We start from the raw sequence: 17284 nt of genomic DNA on the forward strand, positions 1-17284 counted from the left end.
CTTGCTTCAGATGGCAGCTACTGAAATGATAAGTGGGTGAGAAGACCTGGAGAGCTGATGTGTGGGGGGCAGAGGGGTCAGTATCCTACCTGCGTCCCTGCTCTTTGTTCCTGCAGACTTGTGTCACTGACTGATTTCCAAGTCTCCCACTTCACTCACCTTCAGACAGTAGCTGTTTTTTGGTTTGGTTTGGTCTTGCTCTTTTAATTTTACAATTTTTAATTTAATTTTTATTGACAAATAATGATTCTAACCAGGCAGATCTTAGTGAGATATTACGCCTCTTCTCTGCATGTGCAATTTTGCTGATTTTGTTGGAAAATTAGGTTCCTTCCTGTTGCTGGTAACGTTTTTTCTTAGGCTGAGAAATGATGGCTGAAAGGAACTGAAACAATAGGATTCGATGAGTATTTGCATCCAGGGGGGTTCCTCTCCAATGCAACTCCACAAGCGGAACTAATGATGATGAAAAATGACGTAAGTGTTAATATTATCTCTGAAAAGAAGTTAAATTACACTAGCCTGGGGAGCTAAAAGAATGGTTTAATTAAAATCTGCTTGTGTCAGCCTTCTTCCTTATGCAAAAACCAAAGCCCGCCAGGAAAATCATCCTACAGAAAAAGACAAATCCCTCTGAAAACTGCCCAAAAATTAAAGGCAAAAAATAAGAGCAAGCAGTTGCTTAAGGACAGCAACTTCAGCCAGAGCCCTCGAGCTGGGTCCAGCCCCTGCTGTCCCTGTGCTGGGGCAGAGGCACCAGGACCTTCCCAGCCCTCTCTGGGGTCTCCCCTCTCCTTCTTGGGGTAGTCAGGATGAAAAGATGCAGTCTCCTTCCCTCCCTGGGATGCCTTAAACCACCCCACTCTGTGTGTCCATGTGTGCATTACTCCAGAAGTGGTTAACTCAAAAGCCAGGCATGCTCAGAACAATGATATTTGCTTTGCTACTAAAGCACTGTTAATTTTACTTGCTTTGTGTGCCTCTAGGGTGCTCTTCCTTTTCTCACACACCATCAGGGCTAAGAACATGCTCTGGTTTTTAAAAGATGACAGGAACTATCATCTAAACTTAGGCAAAGGTCAGGAATGACAGGCACGGTCATGGGGAAGAGGAGAGAAGAGGCCTGGAAGATGCCCAGAAAAACCCTTCAGAGACGGAGGTGAAGGAAGGTGGAGCAGGCCTGCCAGGTCTTGCTGTCAGAGGCAAAAGCTTTAATTGAACAAGTTTCAGAGCATGGAAGGAGACAAGATGAGCTCTGAAGGGCACAAGCCATCTCCTGTGCCTCAGATGGTTGCAAGTTTGGGTTCAGCCCACTGAGGACAGGCTGAAGGAAAGTACCAGGAAGCTGTGTCCAGAAACAAAAGAGGGACCCCTGAAACCTGGTAATTTCCATCTATGATAATTTCATCTGGGCCAAAGAATCATGTCAGGAAAAAAAAAAACAATGCCAAGAGAAAGGTGAGGAGCAGAGAAGAGATTATGGGAGCAATTGGTTGCTCTCAGTCTCCAAGAAGCCACTCGCATGAAGAACCCAGCTCACCCTCAGCATCTGCCCAGGGTTGGGAGAAGCACAGACCTGAAGGATTTGAAAGACCCAAGCAGCAGAGATGAAAGGCTCAGAGATGAAAGAGGCTCTGCCATCCTCCATAGGCTTCTGAGGAGAAACAGCTTAATTTGATCGAGTTGTGCACATAGAGAGGTGCTTGTGAAAAGAATCTGAGACCTCCCAACCCAGCACAATGGTGACTTCTGCTACTGACCTTGGGCCAGCTAAACCTTGGCAATGGGAGAACCAAGGGAAGGAGATTGCTGAGATGATAGGACCTTGTTTTGTACTCTTTTGCTAAGCTAGAGCAAGATGCCTGGAAATGGCCATCCCCACCAAACAGGAATCATTTCAAGAGATGTAGTGACAGAGACTGTAACTTTCAGAGAGGAACCTGTGGGCACAGGAATTCTCTCCTCCTGTTCTTCTACCTCATGGATACACCAGCCATCATCTATCACCTTGTGGCCACTTTGGGCCTTCAATATTCCTCTTTTCAGCTGTTCTGAGTAACACTCAAAAAGACACCATCCTACCAGTGAGATTCTTCTGCTAATGGATGATGACTCAGGGTAAATAATTTTTATTTACTTCTTCAGCTTATTGTTTGGACTTCCTGAGAGATGAAACTGCCACTCTTTCCTTTCAGAAGCTGTGTGTGATTTCAGACCAGAGGATCTCAAGATCTGGGGCATGATTTCACACAATTTTCTGCTAAACAGAGTTGCAATACCAGACAATATACTTCTGAACTGTTGTGCAATGAAAATAAATGTGTCCTGAAATTATGGGATTGCAACATTTGAAAATATTTTCATTATTATATTTGGCTGAAACAAGAAAAATCTATTCTGGTAGAGTTTTTTAATTATTCATTTGAAAATGTCACTATTAAGAAAAGCTGCAGAGGTTGAAGGTTGGGTATAATGGGAATTGTATGGTAATAATATAATGAATATTAGATGCTTCTGTCAAAGAATCAAATGTGATTGAATAGCAGCAGAGAAAATGGAAGAGAAATTCTTCTGCAAGTCCTCCAGAGAGTAGAGAAAAACATAGGATGAAGGACTGAAGTTTACTCAGGTTTTGAAGCTGAGTAGAGAGAAGCAGAACTGAAATTGATTTTTGCGTTATAAGACATATTTACTTTTAACCTCTAGAAGGCCACGTATCTTCTCATCAGGTATTACTGAGAAATCTTGGCATAGAGAAGGAAGGCTCTGTCATGGGCTGGCAGGTCAACAGAAGAGGCTGGCAGCAAACTTAAGAGCTTTTAGACAGATTTGTGGAAGCATAGGGACTGGACTTAATATTAGAAAAGGACCTGCCCACAGGGACATCCAGAAAAGATGAATCTGACCTTCTGTGGTCCTCATAGGGGAAAGAGCAAATTTTAGCACACAAGAGTAAATTTAAGTGTGAAAAATACTCAAGTGGTAGAAGATGGGCCTTATGTAGCAGTATGGATACTTATCTGGATCACTTGAGCATTTGCTCTTCCTAGTGATGATTCAGTCAGCAAGAAATTGATTCAGCTGTTTGAAATCTCATTGAGATGAAACCTGGACAGCAGAGTGATGATGCATTTAATTATTTTTTCTTTGTTCTCCAGAAGGGTCTAGATCACACAGCTGGACTGTGGAAGATTTATGTCTACCACAGAAAGAAGCTCCTCTACAATTACTAGGTTTTGATGCTCAATTTTGGTTCACTTGGCTAGGTTCCTACAGTTGCTGAGTGAAGGGCTCATCTTCCTCAGGAGCAAGAAATATCTGTCCAAATTTCAGTTTAGGTACCTAAAAATGAACTTAATCTTTTGGCACACAGCTGCTGTTTTTCATAATACCCCAAAGGACAGAAACAAATTCTGTTACCAAACAGATCACTTAGATCTTTTTACCAGCCCCTACCATTACAATCTGAAACTGAAGCCCAAGGGACATGTTTTATAACATGGGTCTACATTTTGTTGAACAGGTTTCACCCACTGAATTATTTGTTGGCTCTGTTATACTCCTTTGCTTAGCTTCTCTTCTTGGAGCCAGCACACCAGTAGGATTGGAGGCAGCTTTGGGTGTGGATAGGTAAAAAACCCTCCTGTCCCCAGAGAAGGCACTGGCTCATTACCCATGGCATATGTCTGCTTTGTCTCAGGGCAGGAAAGCTGAGCATCCCTTCTGCTACTGCTGTGGCATTCTCCTGCTTAATTAAGAGTTACAAAAAAGCACTAATTTAAACAGAGCAGCTGAAGAGCTGTGACTGCTGTTGTATGAAAAAGAGGGTGACAGAATAGGGCTACATTCAAAATGCATAGCTGGTCCCAAATGACAGGAATCTGCCATTATTACTGGAGGGGTTTTAGTCTTCATAAAGTCCTTAACCTAAAATAGAGGTCCATGTGCATGCTCTGAAGCCTTCAAAGCCCAAACAACAGCATTTTGCATCTGCTGCTCAGGCACTAAAATCAATGACAATTTCTCTTGGGATGAAACCAGCCCATCAAACACTTTGGTCGTGCTGTGCCCAGTTGTTTCATTAGGGGAACTAATGTCCGACATGATTTGCTTTTTGCCACTGTTGGCACACTTGCTTGTGGTCTAAATGTTTCCATTAAAAATAATCAAGACTTTAAGACCTTTCTTCTTACAGTCTAGGTGACTTTGCTAAGGGTCAGTATTTAGGCTTGTTGGTTGTTGGGAGATGAAAGCTCATATCATTGAGTATCTGGACTGCTGCCAAGCCATTGCCTTTCAGATATGTACTTTGTGTTCTTACCTAGCCCCAGTGCCCTGGGTATTATAGTATTTCCAGGTACCACAGTTCTCAGTCTGTCACTATGGGACAGATTTAAAAAGCAGAAGACAGACACTGTCAATCCAGAAGCATGTGATGCCATAGGGAATGGAGTCTGAGGATCCCAAAATATCTATCTTATAATCTATTTTATCTGAATATAATCTTATGTCTGTAATGATATCCATAGGATGTATTTTTTTATATATGTGTGTATATAAAAATGTATTGTATATATTTTTTCACATATATATTAGATCCATAAAGCTTTGGATTTCTTGAGTTCTACATCTCTGGGCCAACATACACTCATGCTCAAGTAAGACTTGGTCATGATTCATAGGTGAGTTCCCAAGGTCCTACAGGCTGGGCGGTGACTTCTTAGGGGGCTGATGAGCAATTTGATGCTGGATCAGGCTCCTTAGGTACAGAACTCTTCTTTGGCCACTGAAACTAACCCCAGAACAGAGGATCCTCAGAACATTGGTTTCAAGAAGCAATCAAAACTGAGTCAGAAATTTGATAATCTTGTGCTCAGCTACAGTAAGCACCTGGAGCAGGGGCCTGCCACAGCTGATAGGGGAAAAATAGCCTCCTGGTTGGAGCTAAGCTGCCCAGACAAGACAAGCATGTCACTAATCTCTCCATCTAGGTTTATCTCTCTCTGGTTGGGACAGCACTCAAGACCCATGCATGGTCTCTGAGAAGCCATGTGTCCTTTTATGTATCTTGATTTTAGCCCTTCTTCTTTATCAAGGAGGGATGCACCAAAAAGTAGAGATGTCATAGAATCACAGACTGGTTTGGGTTGGAAGGGACCTTTAAAAATCATCTCGTAGAATCCCCTTGCCATGGGCAGGGACATGTTTCAATACATCAGGTTGCTCAAAGCTCCTTCCAATCTGGCCTTGAACACTTACAATTATGAGGTGACCATAGCTTCTCTGCACAGCCTGTGCCAGTGTCTCATCACCCTCAAAGGGAAGAATTTCTTTCCTATGTCCAATCTAAATCTACCCTCTTCCAGTTTGAAACTGTTGCCCCTTGTCCTGTCTACAGGCTCAGCTAAAAGCTCTGTCCTGTCCCCATCTTTCTTAAAAGTTCCCTTTAAGTACTGAAAAGCTGCAGGAAGGTCTCTCCAGAGCCTTCAGTTGGGCTGAAAAACCCCAACTCTCTCAGCCTTTTCTCATTTCCCTCCAGCTCTGTAATTATCTTCATGAACCTCCTATGGACCTCTTCCAAAAGCTCTGTGTCTTTCTTGTGATGAAGACCCAGATCTGGAAACAATACCCTAGATAGGGTCTCACCAGACCCTAGAGGAGCAGAATCATCTCTCTGGACCTGCTGGTCATGCTTCTTGTGATGCAGCCCAGGATCCAGTTGACTTTCTAGGATGCAAGCACACATTGCCAGCTCATGGCCAGCTCTTCATCCATTAGTAACCCCAAGCCCTTCTCCACAGGGCTGCTTTCAATCCTTTGACCCAGCTGTAGGACTTTGCACTTTGCCTTGTTGAACTTCAGGAGTTTCACATGGGCCCATTCCTCCAGCCTCTCAAGGCTCCTCTGGTTGGCAGCCCTTCCCTCAGGCATGCCAAATGCACCACTTAGATTGGTGTAATCCTCAAACTTGCTGAGAGGACACTCAGTTCCAGTATCTATGTCACTGATGAAGATATGAAATTGTATTGGTCACAATATGGATTCTTGAAGGACACCACTTGTTATGGGTTTCTACCTGGACTTTGGGCCACCAACTGTACCTCTGCAGATGCAGCCATGCAGGCAATCCTTTATCCATCTAATAATCCATCCATCAGATTCATATCTCTCCGATTTAGAGGCAAAAATATTGTGGGGGACCATACCAAAGGCCTTCTAGAAGACCAGGTAGATGCCATCAGTAGTTCTCTTTTCCACTGATACAATCACTGTCACAGAAGGCCACTTCCATGGCCATTTGGTCAGGCATGGTGTCCCCTTGGTGAAGCCACATCAAGTTTCTCTTCTGTTTTTGCTGCACGTGAGGGGTGGCTCTGGCTCTATCAGCTGGGAAGGCTGCTCAGCAGGTAAGAACCAAGGTAAGAACACAAAATATTGACAGAGTTTGCTTTACCAATGACATGAATGTTGCTGAGCCACAAAGCAGCAGAGCCACGATGTGTCAGGTCATAAATAACTCATCATGAGGAAAGTGTGCACTGCCTGGGCATGGAGCCATAGCATTCATCCTTAGATACCCATTCAAATCAGCTCCATTAGTATCATATTCTTCTGTAATTACTCCATTGATTCAAACTGCATCTTATCTTCCCCCGAGAGCTGTGAATACCCTTTAATTTACTGAAAGGAAGAAGGAAAGAGAATGCTAACATAACCTCCATTCTGTGTTCAGAGCAAGGCTATGGGGTACATGTATATATAGCCTATAAAGGCTGAACAGCACCAGTTCTGCTGGTGCTAAAGTCAGCAAAAGCAGAAATCTGAATGCTAAGGTTATGCCAGTGTTTATTTATGCAGCAGCATCACAGGACCCTCATGCTCACCCTAGGAGTAGAAGTGGTATGAACCCTTCAGTGACCCTGAGCTGTTCTGTTCATCTGCTGGTGATGAAACTCAAAACCTGTCAAGTTTCATGAAGTTTCCAATTTCCTAGTGGGGGTTTCAAAGAGCTCTTGTTACAATACCTTGTTTTCATGAAGTACCTTTCATGAAACTTTACAAATTCTCTGCTTTAATCCCCTTTAGATGAGGGTCTCGTGACTTCCAAGAACCTCTTGAAAGCTTTACTATTCCTGTTGTTATTATTGGCACATAGGAGGCTCATTACTACCAAGAGCTGTTGGAATAGGTTTCAGGGTGAGAGAGGGCATGAAGCAAGCTCTTAGTTTGTCCCTCATCACTCTGCTGTGCAGGTGCTGATGCAGAGCAGCAGCTGAAAGCTCCATGACCCCTCTGCAAAAAATAACCCAGCTGATACAAACTGAGAGATGAAAAACCAAGAGCTTCTGATCAAATAGGGGAAACTGCACCATTCTAGTGGGGGTCACATCTGGAGCTGTTCTGTACCAACTAAAGCAATGCCATGGGAAAGCTGAGAGGGAAGGCTGGAGAGGAATGGGGATGCTCTGCTGTGCACCAGCCTGGGGGCTCTTTGATCAGAGCTTCCTACTTTTAACTACTAGGGTGGATTTTATTTTGCCTGTGTGCAGGCCATGGAAGTAAATGAGTTGTGCCTTGGCTGGGATGAAAGGCTCTGTGCTGTGCAGTGCTATTACCTCTGTATTTATGTGGGAGTGGAAAGGAAAGAGAAAATGTAATGAGAAAGTCTGGTTTCACTTAGGTGCTGTTTATACTGGGAGTCAAGAACTCCCAGCCCACACACACTCTCCTCAGACATCTGCCAGCTAAACAGCCAAGATGTAGAGGAAGTGATGAAGGGAAAACACTGCAGTAGCACACACTACCAAGAGGTTTTGGTGGTAAAGCACAAGGAAGCAGAGTAAAACAAAAACACAAGCCCTATCCAAGGGCTGTATCAAGTTTCTTGGAGGGCTGTGGCCAAGTCACCAAGGCCATAATCTCCCAGCTGAATTTGCCAAAGTGTTAAAATGAAAATGTATTTTAAATAAATGACAGCATTTTATTTGAGGTGCTAAGCCCCTGCAAATGCTGGAGGAGCCAAGGGTGTTAATGGTACTCTGGCAATCACAGCACATAGTTGAGTGCCCAGCTTGAGCACTTTGAAGGGATGGATTTTACCCTCTGGATTGAATTTGTTTTAAGTTAAAGCAAATTTCCACTGCAGTAAGTGTGGAGACAATAAAGGTGATCGTGCTGGAGAAAAGAGAGTCCCCAGTTTCCACAGTTTCATTGATAAAAGGTCTGCAATCCTCTTCTGCAGAGGGGTGGAGTGAAAATTCTGCAAAGGTGAGGAACAGGAAAGGTTCAGTATCAACTTGCTGCCATTCACCACATAACACTGCTCATTTCCTGCTCATTTCTAGCTGCTAACTTGTCATCAAAATGCTTAACAGCTCCCAAAGTGCTCTGGAAATGCTTCTTTCAGCACCCAGGCACTCAGGTCCATGAGGTCATCCAGCACCCAGGGAGAGCTGAACGCAACCACTCTTGGCCCTTTTTCCAGGAGAACACAAGCAGTGATAGGAATTCTCCTGAGGATTGTGTCCCCTAGGAGGTACTTCTACAAAACCAGGAGTGCATCCCAGTGTGACTGTGAGAGGTCCTGTTACTTCCAATGGACAGGTCATATCTTCCATACACTTTACCTATGGGGTAAAACTCAGTGCAGGGCTTCACCTAGGCAGCTACTGATATATTTCCACCACCTCAGGTGTTCTCATCTCTTCCAGTTCTCTATTTCCATTCAATGAGCACTTTCAGTTGATCTGCATGGGTATAAACAATGGTGCAAAGTGTCAAGCAGGAAAGAATCAAGCTCCCAAGTCCTGGGTGTAATGTACTTGAGCCCCTTCGATATAAACCAAGCCTACAAAGTGGACAGAGAAAGATCAAAAGAACAAAATGAGGAAGATAATAGGAATTTATCTACTGTGAGGGGAGGGGTATTCATGGGGTTTCTTTTCAATTTCCCAGACAGCTGCAGTGACAACTTTGAATTTGGGGAGTCTGTCATCATTATCTTGCCATTCAGATCTGTTCTGGGCCAAAGCAAGGTCAAGTCATTGTGAGTCAATATGGTAACAGCAGCCTCTGGGTTGACATCCAGAGACCTGGAAATGAGCTTCCCCGTGTCAAATCCACTCTCTAACTTCATTAGCCAAACAATTAACCTAGGCAGAAGAAAAGTGCAGGTGAAAAAGAGACTAAGTTATGCATTTAAGGCTTGAAAGCAGCAACAAACTCCTCTGAAGAGGTCAATATACCCTAAAGATGTGACTGACACTTTATATAGGAAATCTCTTGTGAGCCTGATTTCAGTGGGGCTCCCCAGGTGCAATGGAAAAGATGCTTCCTTCATCAAACACACCATTCTCAGGATGTCTCATTTCAGGTCTCAGCTCCTGATTTTCTGGTGTCTCAAACAGCTTGAAAGGAAAGAAATTTCATGATGCATTGGATGATGTTTGGATTTCTTTTGTTTCAGAAAAAAAACCCCTCAAGCTGAACTCTGAAGGTCAACAGAGTTCAATCAGGTGAATGATACTGCTAGTTGAAAGGGTCACTAATATGCTTTTGTCAACATGAAACATTTATTGGAGTCACAGCACAGTTGTTAGCTCAGAACAATAAGGCTTTCTCCAAGTTTCCACCCCAGGTTTATCAGTGGCTAAAATTGGACTTGGAAATAAAAGATGGGATTTTTTTGTTATGTTCTAGCTAAGGTTGAAAAATTAAGCAAGCAAATTTCACTTCTGACAGGTTTGATTCATGGCCTTGTAAAGTCTGATAAAGAGCCTCCAGGCAGCACACAAAGCACAAAAAGAATTTGTTCTTTACATATTGGACTCAGCACAAAGATGATAGATTTGGAGAATTTCATTGACATTTAATCATGCTGATTACTGAGACAGTCTCTAAATATTAAAACAATGGTCAGTTATTTACAAGCACGTTGCTACTGTAGTAATTTGCAACCAAACAAATCCAATTCAATTCTTTTGGTAATTATATTAAAACCTAATTTTGGTTTGGATCATGTTTGTCTCAAATTTAAGGCTGTCTCCATCTGGAGCAGATGCAGTTTTCTCATAAAAGATATAATTGATCAAATTCAGGATTTGGTTACATGCATGGGACTCTGTTGTAATCCAAAATATGTGATTACATGTCCCAGTGGAGAGGGTCAGGTGGACAATCATGTTAATTAGTATATTATGTGCTCAAATTAGAATTTTATTCTGATAGTAATGAAAACTTGAATGATCCTCTGCTTGAGAAGGATTATCTGATATGTAGACATCAGGTCTCTTGGTGCTAAAAGTCCTCACCACATTTGTTGTTTGCCCCTTGCTGGTGTCATTTTGAGAATGAAAGAGACAAAAAGAGTATGAGTGTTTTCTTGACATTACCTCAGATTTTGTTGAAGAATTTGATGGAAAAATATTAATTAAAAGTCTCTTGAATTGGAGTGTGAGATCCCTGTGTTGACACAGCATGTTTGCCTTCTGTCACTTAGCAGGTATATGTCATTTTAATTTCTAGATTTCACCACTATTCTATAGGATAGGGGACAATTTTTGTCTGTTTTGTAGCTGGAGAAACTGAAAAGTTTCAGGTATGCCAAGGAGGATGGAAATTTTTTTCTTGTCCATTAGACCTCACTGGCTCCTTTGGCAATGTCTGGATATTATTAGTTTTGGACAGACATGAGCTCTGCTTCAGGGACTGACTTGCCTCTAGACCCTGTGCTTTCTCCTTGTCTTTCCTCTCTGCCCTCCCACCAAAGCAACACAGCTCTGCTCATGGAGACCCTGTGCTCCAATTTCTCTCCTCATGGCCCATATTTTCCCTGTGTTCCAGTCCCTTCCCTTAGAGGTGTGCCAGAAGTCCTTTGTGCATTCCACCACTTTTTCTCTCCATCTTCCTTCTCTGCCTCATGCCAGGAGCTGTATGTGTGGTCACCTGCCCACCATGTCCCATGCACATAACCTCCCCCTCTACTACAGGGCTTTTGCCCACTCTCTGCTGCAGTCCCATCACTGGGATGCTCTTATTCCTCTCTATATTTGCCATGTTTCTACCCCTACTGTGGCAGAGTCCAAATGCCCAAGTATCTCCTTGTGCCAGGTTTTCATTCTCATCCCGTAAGTCAGTACACATTCTCAGTACACATTCTCCATTTTTTCTTCCACTCACTGTACTTCTACTGCCAACCAGTGCACCTCAGAGCCTCTGTGAATCACCCTATCTTCCTATTTCGTTTCAATTATTTCTTTTCTTTTTGCCCTGGAAGGCAGTCTGCAAGGGTACCAACATTTTAGAACCACTTGTGTCAATTGGCAGAGCTGAGAAAGTCTCTGATGTGCAGACCCTCATAGAAAAGCTGCATGTGAATATTCAGACACCAAGACCTCTGTAGGTCTCCAATATGCCACCAAAATCTGCTCAGATCAGCACAAAAAAAAAAAAACCAACCCAAAACAGCTAGCACTTCTTCAAAAACTCACAGGAAAGAGAGACATCCCAGCACCTCCATAGCCATCCCTCCCTTTTACACTGAAGCAAATCATTGCTCTTAGGCAGCCCTTTAGAGTTCTTTTTATCCTACGTAGGGGCTGTGGTTGATGGCCCCCCTCTTGATAGGGACTTCCAGCTCTTATCAGAGCAGAATAACCCACCCAGAAACCCTGATTCTGACAATTTTCTAAGTTTCAGCAGGTACATCTCATAGTAAACCCTTTTCTAAATCTTCTTCAAGAAGGGCAGATATCTTTACCAATACAATATTTCCTGACTGAAGCTAGGAGAGGTACTCTGAATATATGTGATTTGGTAAGGAAATTGATAGAGGAATGGACCACAGAATAAAAGCTGTGAGATAAGAGCTGAGTCACACATGTGGCTTCTATTCCTCAGTGCTTATCAGGAAGGAAAAAGGTGTGTGATCTCCAGTTACCTACCCAAGAGAAAATGAGAACTGCTATTTGCCCATTACTATTCATTATTTCAGTAGTGACAAAATACCCAATATTTTGTTCTTCATATTCAGACATGAACAAATTGAATTCACAAAAACTGTATTCAAAACTTTATTGTTGCCTCCAAGTACACACAGGCTAAAAATAAATGGAAAAAGGATTCTGCAGTCACTGGTGCAACAGCCTCAATGCACCAAGCTGGGGTGGCAAAAGTGCAGCTTTCACTGAAGTTAGTGGAAAAAAAACCCAAACCCTGTTCATGTTAAGGGATATTTGATTAGGTCCAAAATAAGTGAGGATCACCAAAAGATAGGAAGGCAACTGAACAAATCATACTGTAAAAGTGACCAGTATTATTCCAAAAATTTCCTAAGGCTTCTGGTGATAATGCAGGAAAGCTGTAGCTGTCAAATTGTATTATTTTAGCAAGACCATTAGGCCTTTCTTGTCTGTATGCCAATTAAGACAAGATAAATGCTTCTATGAATTTTTCCTCCTCCCCATTAACACTTTGTTAAAGTGAGCCAAAAAAAAAAAAAAAAAAAAAAAAAAATCCCTTACCTTGTTGCACAGCGACTTCTAGAGCACTCACCTTTGGCACATGGATGATGGATGGTCTGGGAATGTGAGTACAGAGTGCAATAACTTCATGGCTTAGCTCCTGAGCAGCAAACACCGGTGACTCTGCTGCAGCAGACACTGCCTGAGCAGCAGTGTGATTGCTGGAATTGCTGCTCTGTTTCTCAGAGTGTCTGCTGGCTTTGAACAGCATCTTGCTGTCCTTCTCTCCTCCGTGCTTGATGCTGCTGGCTGCTGTGGCTGGTGGCTGCAGGCACACAGCTGAGGTTGCCTCTGTCTTCTCCTCCTCCATGGCCCGAGGGCTTGTGTTGGGCTGCTCAAAGGGAGAGTTTTCGTGTGTGTTTCCAAAGCAGGTGAGCAGGGCTGAGCAAGGGAAAGGATGCATCTTGGATGACAGGTTATCGGATCCGCTTAGCCTGCTTTCCACATCTGCATAATCAACAACAGGATGCATTCACATCCAGAAGAGCACCCAAAATGAAAGCTCAGCCATAATGTCATGCCAGCCTTCCTCAGAGACAGCACCCTCCTTACTGCTGCTGTCAGGAGCATTCAGAAGTGGGGTCCTACACCTCCACCCAAGTCAGGTCGCTATCTCCTCACCTATTGTCTGCAAGGGAAAGAAGCCCAGGCAGAATAAAAACATTTGCAACCCCTGCATGCTCTTCCTCGAAGCTGTCAGCAGCTAAAGAAAGCCCTCACAATAGCCCCCTGGCCCCAGCAGGCTATGGTTACAGGAGAGGACACCACAGCACCAGGCGGTCCTCAATTAATAGAGCTGCAGCCTCAAGTTACCTGGAGAAAGAGGCAAAATGATAACGTAGCCCGAGCTCTCCAGCCATAACAGCATCAACATGTGTATCAGTGTCATCATAACAATAGTATAACTGGCTCTGGTTACCCTGCTCAGATACTTCCTAGTGATAAACCCCAAAAATGTTCATCTATCACTGACTCAAAAAATGTCCTTTCAAGCTCTGGCTGGGCTCTTCACCATTAAGAAAGGAAATGAGTGGCTGCTCTGGTCAGGAAGGAAAAGATGGGCTGCTGTGAGGGCACACCAGTTCCAACCCCCCTGCATGGGCAGGGACACCTCCCACCAGACCAGGTTGCTCCAAGCCCCATCCAACCTGGCCTTGAACACTGCCAGAAAGGGGGAAACCACAGCTTCCCTGGGCAACCTGTGCCAGTGTCTCACCACCCTCACAGTAAAAAATTTCTTCCTAGTTTCTAATTTACATTTACTCTCTTTCAGAAGAGAGTAGTTTGCCATAGCTCAACATTCCCCAACATTTCCTCTTCCTCATCCTGCCATAATCTCCAGCCAGTGTCTGGTGCCTCTGTGCTGCCTGCAGAAAGAATATGTTCACAGCTTCAAGTTATGGGTGTCTGAAAAGGTGATCAGAAGAACCAAATCTGCTCTCCTGCTATCTGTCTCCTCTACCTCCTTTCAGACTGCTTGAACTTTAGCTGAAAATTAGCTGAGCTTCTGGCTTCCTTGGATTCACATACATTTTCTCTATACACCCAATATATAGGTTCTAAAGAAAAAGATGAGTAGGATGTAGAGTGCACCCAAACAATGAAATAGAGCTAGAAGCAACTTGGAACTACTTAGATGGAACTTAATAGAAAAGAGTTCAGAGAAGAGCAATGTGGATAGCAGAGGGACCACCCCCTTTAAGATTTAAAGAGTTTAAAGAGCTCAGCTGGACATGCAACAAGAAACCAGTAAGATAAGCAATAAGATAAGATGCTCTGTGTTTATCTGAGAAGCATAGGGATTGAGGGTGAAAAAAGAAGCTGATGATGGTAGAGTGAAGAATTCCCAGGGTTGGATGGATGCACATATGCCCACTGGATGTTAAAGAAAGTCATTGTTCAGGTTTTCTGTTTTTGACCATGCAAAATAATATTTTTATCAAACCAAAGTCCTGGGCCTGGGAGATAGAAGCTTCTGTAAACCAAGTCTTGATTCTGCTACTGAAATGTGTCCATGGAGATGGCTCTGTTCTAGCTGGGCAGGTTGCTTCCATCAGTGGAAAATGTGAAGGCAGCTTAATAAATCAGTTGTTTTATAACGAGTGCTATTAGTTTCTGAGGTAGATTTAGAGCCTTGTCCTTATAGCTGGCTTAACAGAAATTGGAATAAAACTTCTGTCTGAGCACAAGTTGTCCTTGAAACAGGTGTAGAATCTCTTATTCTGAAGCTGAAAGGATGCAAGACTAAAAGCCATATTGTTCTAAAATGTCCTTTCATGGACTACTGACACTTGAAGCTTATGAGCCAGAAGAACATTTTAATATAATTTACACTTTGTAACTGATCAGCTTCATTTATTTTCTGCCCTTTTCTCAATTACACAACCAGCCTTCAGAACTTCACACTTTTACAGTAATTTTCCACTTTTCCCTTTCACTCACTGCTATTAACATGGCGTGACTGCAAGAATTATGTGAAACAAAAGAGCAATGACAAAATACTTCCTTAGCTTCAATGTTTTCAATGCACAGAAAATTTTCTTTTGAATTGACAAATGAGCACCCTGGCCTCTGTGCAGCACTTTAAAATAACAAAGACCTGCCAGATGGACAATTTTTAGCAATCACTCCAAAAGGTGGGTCACCTTCAAGGCATTTTAAAAAAGGGTTTGTAACTTAAAATCGTTGGATGGGTTGAGCTGGAAAGACATCTAATCCAATGTTCTGCAGTGATCAGGAACAATTTCAACTGATTGCTCAGCCCCAGGTCCAACCTGACTTTGAATGTTCCCAGGGATGGGACATCTATCACCTCTCTGGGAAATGTGGTTCAGTGTTTCACTACCTTCACCAAAAAACAATTTCTTCCTTCAATTTGGTCTAAATCTACCATCTTTTCACCTTTTCACTTTAAAGCTATTACCCCTACTCCTGTTGCAACGCACCCTAACCAAAAAGTCTGTCCCCATCTGGAACAGACTGCCCAGGGAAGTCATTGAGCCAACATCCCTGGACATCCTTACAAGACCTAGAGATGTGTTGCTTAGGGACCTGGTTTAGCTGTGAGCTCTGCTGTGTCACATTAATGGCTGAACTTGAACTTAAAGGTCTCTTCCAACCAAAACAATTCTGTGATCTTTCTTACAGGCCCCCTTTACATATTGAAAGGCAGCAACAAGGTTTCCCCAGAGCCTTTTCTTCTCCAGGCTGAGCACTCCAACTCTCTCAGCCTGTCCTCATAGGAGAGGTGCTCCAGCCCTCTGATCATTTTCAGCACCCTCCTCTGGACCCATTCCAACAGCTCCATGTCTTTCCTGTGCTGCAGACCCCAGAACTGGACACAGTATTCCAGGGAGGGTCTCACCAGGGCAGAGTAGAAGTGCAGAATCACCTCCCTGGACCTGCCAGACATGATTCTTCAGACTAGAAACATAGAAGCAGCAAGTGCATCTCAGGACCCTCAGAGTCTGACCCAGTGTTCTGGATGGATTCTCCATCCTCCCAGCCACTTTTGGGACGCCCTGCTCTGCTTGGACAGGTTGGCATACGGATGCAGCAGATTGCCAGATGCCCTTTTGGAAATGGATGAGCTGGAGGCTGTTTTCCCAGCAGGGATCTTCTCAAACAACTCTGATTTTTCCAGCTTCTGCATAACTGGTATGGGAAGGGTGGGGGGTGTCTCAGCCTCCCCTTTGCTGGTCTGCAGCTGTGTTACTGCTCCCAGCAGCAACAGGAGGGTTCTGCTCTGGTGTACACAGAAATCCCAACCAAGCCTGGATTGGGGAAATCATTCTCTGGCTGCCCCTTTCCTGCTCCACTGGCTGAGCCAAGCCCCCTTCCAGTCACACACTCCAGATGGTTAATTAGGATCATGGAGAGAGGAAATCTGCTCTGTGGCCTTCTGTGCTGGGAAAGGGCTCTTCCTTATGCAGATGAGCTCCATCTCTGGGGAATTCTGCCTTTACAGCATGGAAATACAGGGAAAGGCAGGGAGCTTGCACCCAGAGGATGGCACAGCACCCCCAGCTGTGGCACAGTCCTGCCCTCAGGGGCTGATTTTGGTCACTGATAAAGTGGAGAAATGGGACATAGAAAATAAAGGAGTGATGTTTGGGAGCAGAAAAGATGGATTTCCAGGTTCTTTTAATTCCCACTGATCTTTTCTTTGAACTATCCCCATATCCACTTTAAAAATCTCGTTAATGCTGTTTAGCTCCAAAGCACTGCCATTACCTCTCACCCTTAAAATTGCCTCTTGACCATCCTAATTACAAGGTGACAACTACCTCACAGTATAAATTTATCCCATTCCTTTGACTCTGTGAGTCCTTGCAAGTCTCTGTGCCTGACAAAAGGATCCACTGATCTGAGAGCCACCAGGAACTGTGCCAGGTAACCTGTGCCACATCCAGGCCACAGAAATCTCACTCTGAAATGTCAGATGCAGGCAGAATTACTGGTATTTCCTTCTTCCCTCACAAAGGCTCTAAAATACATCATCATCCAGGATTTCAGCTGTATCTTGTTCTTTGTATTCTGTGTGCTTGCTGAGCAACACCTGGTCTTCATCTCAGTGTAGTAGTGATTTGTAAGTAATAAAACCAGAATCAATTTAGAAGGGCAACACAGTAAAATATTTTAAAATGTATAATGGCATTTTGGTTTGTACTTCCCTGTAAACCTTTTGATTTTTTGTAGAAACATTTCAAAATTGTTAACATTTCGTTTACATGAAAGAAAACCTCTTTTTGCTCTGTGTAAAG

This window comes from Calypte anna, chromosome 1, assembly GCF_003957555.1.
Source record: "Calypte anna isolate BGI_N300 chromosome 1, bCalAnn1_v1.p, whole genome shotgun sequence".
Taxonomy (NCBI): Eukaryota; Metazoa; Chordata; class Aves; order Apodiformes; family Trochilidae; genus Calypte; species Calypte anna.